The 4263-nt window shown below is 32.4% G+C and overlaps 1 pseudogene; it reads left to right on the plus strand.

Annotated features, from left to right (window-relative positions):
• Window positions 1-538: 538 nt before the first annotated feature.
• LOC126966978 (cholinesterase-like) lies at window positions 539-4034 on the plus strand (annotated as a pseudogene).
• The last annotated feature ends 229 nt before the right edge of the window (window positions 4035-4263 follow it).

The following is a 4263-nucleotide window of genomic DNA, read 5'->3' on the forward strand; positions in this document are numbered from 1 at the left end:
CCTGACCCGTACCTATCTATGTATTTGATATTAGTTAAAGTTAGATACATAATACTAGAATTATAGACCTTATATAATATGGTTTTTATTTTCGCATAGAAGTACCAAACCGAAAAAAATCTCCAAATCAATAAGCATGGCCAATAGGATCCTTCAGACCAGTGGAATAAGAAAAACTAAATATTTTTAAAATATTGACTTAATTAAGCGGCTTTTTATTTACCTGACCCGTACCTATCTATGTATTTGATATTAGTTAAACTTAGATACATAATACTAGAATTATTGACCTTATATAATATGGTTTCTATTTTCGCATAGAAGTACGAAACCGAAAAAAATCTCCAAATCAATAAGCATGGCCAATAGGATCCTTCAGTCTAGTGGAATAAGAAAAACGAAATATTTTAAAAATATTTAGTTGAAGTGGAGAAGAGCACCGAATTACTGACGCACATGGTTGTCATTATTATCTTTATGTGATAATGTTATCATAAAGATATTTCTTATTACGAAATGATGACCACAACTGATCAAGATGTTCTGGTGGCTGGTACTAGTAATAGCCACAGCGGAATGTAGCCTGGTGAAGATAGAACAAGGGTTGGTCCAGGGAATCCCGGCTGAGGATGGCGAGTACACAATGTTTATGGGTATACCGTACGCCAAGGTAGATATGGAGAATCCTTTTGGGGTAAGACTTGAAGTTTTTTTAAATACTTTTAGGTAAAAATATCATAAAGGATTAAAAGATGTGCAAGAAATCTCTTTGGTGTCTGGCTGGTTTTGATGTCATTAAGAGGTCACATTTCATAAAAAGATACACAAATTAGTTTAACGTTATTTCTAGCAATTTTTCATTTGTTTTCTCTCTGTCGAAATGGATGAAACTTATTTCTAGATTCATAGATACATATTCAATGTTTAATTTTTAATGATCAACCAGTCACAGACTGTGGTAATAGTGTAATAAAATTCTCGCAAAAGCATCATGATGTGGATCTGGTGTAATTGAAAGGACTTTGTTTATTATGAGCTTTACCGCAGTACCATCAATTTTGGATCTTTACAGCCAGCAACTGCTGGAATTAAAGCAAAAAGTTGAGAGAAAACGGCCGAAATTGATCAATAGTAAGGGTGTGGCCTTTCATTACGATAAACGACCACACACATAATATTTAGACATTCAGAAAAAATAAGGTTGTTTATCTGGGAGGACTTAATGCATCCAGTACTGAACTTGCACCATTAATTAATCACCTGTTTCGGTCTCTTGAGAAATTTTTAGACAGTGTTAGGTATAGAGGACTGTCAAATCTACTTGACACACTAAATAATCCTAAAATTTCTACAGTAGCGGGATCTATTACTACCTACACAACAGCAAAAAGTAATCAAACAAGAAATGGCGCATATGTATAATATTGTCATTTAATTCAAATAAAATATTTTCACTTTTCATATAAAAAGAACTATAAACCTAAAAGAAACCTTTCCCCTAGCCTATTTATTATTTATATAAAGTAATTGAACAAATTTTTAAATATAAATTATAATTACGACTTTTTTTGTGAGACTGTGAATATTTGATGTTTTATAAATGAATTTATAAGTATTTCAGAATTGCTTAGAAAGATGAAGCTGGAAAGCAGATAAAATTTGTTTTATACAACAACACAATATCCGAGTTATCAAAAATTGATTTTGTGAGGTGACGTTTGCGATTACCGATAGTGCAGATAACACGTTAAAATAACTTATTTGTTTAGGTTCAATTATTTTTACGACATGGTGCATAATTTTTAGTACAATATACCGTTAAGCCTCGAAGTATTACTTTATCTAAATTATTTTAATAAATTCTCTGAATTGTGACTATAATTGTAAGTAATGCAAGTGGGTCGTACACGTACACAATATGTTTTTTGATACCAGTGTTTGGCAAAATAATCCCACTCAATGACCTATTTTTCCAAGTTATATAAGGTTAGTTAATATTGGATGTATTATTCTATTATTATCTTTTGAAAACGTTAATTATCCGGGTGAAAATGTCGGGGTGGTTGGGATAATTTTGACTAGATTATTAAGATTATAAAGATATTCACAGTGGCCACTATTTATATTCAAACACAAACTGAAGATCACTTGTCAAATTATACTCAAGTTTTACAAGAAAAGCAAATAATATAGACGTACATCTCGTTTTTAGGCTGCAATACCCAACCCAAAACTCGATGAATTATTCCTGGCAAACGACGATACCGCTATGTGCCCACAAGAGGAAGAGTTCAACAACACTATAGCCGGATCATTAGACTGTCTTCATATCAATATATACGTGCCAAACACAACTGCCAAACCTCCAGTAATGGTGTATATATACGGTGGTTCTATGATCCGAGGATTTGCTAGCAGATTTGTATATGGACCAAAATTCATAGTACAGCACGATGTAATTCTAGTAACATTTAATTACATACTTGGCCCATATGGATTTATGTGTTAAGGGACAGACAAAGTACCAGGAAACCAAGGACTGAAAGACCAAGTTTTAGCTGGGTAAGAGATAATATAGCAGCATTCGGTGGTGATACAAATAAAATAACAGCTTTCGGGGAAAGCGCTGGAGCAAGATCAGTTTAGCTACATATGTTATCTAGAAACGAAAAGCTTTTTCATCAGGCTATTTTGCAGAGTGGTGCGACTACCCGATATGATCTTATATCTGCACCTGATCAAAAACTTCCATTGAAACTTGCCGAATATTTTGGGCATAACTTTAATAATGTAGATGAAGCAGTTTATTTTCTATCCAAAAAAGAACCAAAAGAAATAATAGAAGCTAATGCCGCTCTTTGTGAACCTTCGCTAGTCTGTTTCGAAGATAGTAGCAGGATGCAGAGTTTCATTACTTCCCCACTGAATCATGGAAATGATAAAATTAAAACAACGCCAATAATATCCGGCTACAACAATAATGAAGTGCTAGTGTCACATATTCACAAAACCACTGAAGATTTTCAAAACAATAATGTATTCTATGAAAAGTTGAAAGCATTTAATTTTCCCAATTTAGATAAGCTGGTGAAGATAATGCGTCGTTATTACATCGTTGATGAGAAGATGACTCGTAAAGTGAGATGGGAGATTATTGATTTTGATTCAGACTTATCATATGCTAACCCTGTTCAGAGGAGTATTGATAAATTCTTAGAATACAGTGAATCCATATTATTCCATTACATTTTTTGTACAATGGGAACAGGAATTTCGTGAAGTGTAGAGCAAATATTACCGAAGGCGGTGCAACTCATGCTGACGATTTGGGATACCTCTTCGATATGGTGTTCTTCGATAGTAATTCTATTGGAGATGATATATTGGTTTTGGAAAGAATGACGACAATGTGGACTAACTTCGCCAAATACGGGTTTGTCAACTGCTAAAGTTAAAATGTTCATCTATTTATTGTTATGTATAAGTCAATCCCTGCTCGTTGATTACGTTAGAAATTATCGAATTTCTGACGTAATCAACGAGTTCTAAATATGTATTCAAAATATAAAATATTAGAAGTATTTACAATGTTACAATAGTTATGGCTTAACTAGTTATAATCTCGATTATATGAATGTTTGAGGACACAAACTATTAAATCTTTTGCCAAAACTACTAAACATAGTATGTATATTGTAACATTTATTATTTTCTTAACATATCGATTAAAGTTACATTAATCACCTTTATTTCTGCTATATATATTTTGTAATGAAGGATTCAAATTCACGTATTTAAATTGCAGTGACCCAACTCCAACGACATCAGAACTGTTACCAGTGCGGTGGAGGGCCGCCCAACGAGACGCTCTGCATTGTCTTCAGATAGATTGAACATTATCAAGCTGCAAACGTCCCAACCACAGACCTCATGCACTATGGGACTTGTTTTATAAACTTCTGCAATAAACCTGACTATTGCTTTAATTATAAGCTTTAATTATAATGTTTCTGTAAATAAAATAAAATTAATGAGTTTGTTTGACCGTAACTACGGTACAATGTAGCAACAGTTACCGGAATAGAGGATCTTCGAGGCCAGGGGATCCTGGTATATACAAAATGTCTGAGACTGGTAAAAGGTAACCGCTTCGGTTATTTTATTTTATTTTATTTTATTTTATTTTATTTTATTTTATTTTATTTTATTTTATTTTATTTTATTTTATTTTATTTTATTTTATTTTATTTTATTTTATTTTAT

The sequence above is a fragment of the Leptidea sinapis genome, chromosome 11 (assembly GCF_905404315.1).
Source record: "Leptidea sinapis chromosome 11, ilLepSina1.1, whole genome shotgun sequence".
NCBI classification, from domain to species: Eukaryota; Metazoa; Arthropoda; class Insecta; order Lepidoptera; family Pieridae; genus Leptidea; species Leptidea sinapis.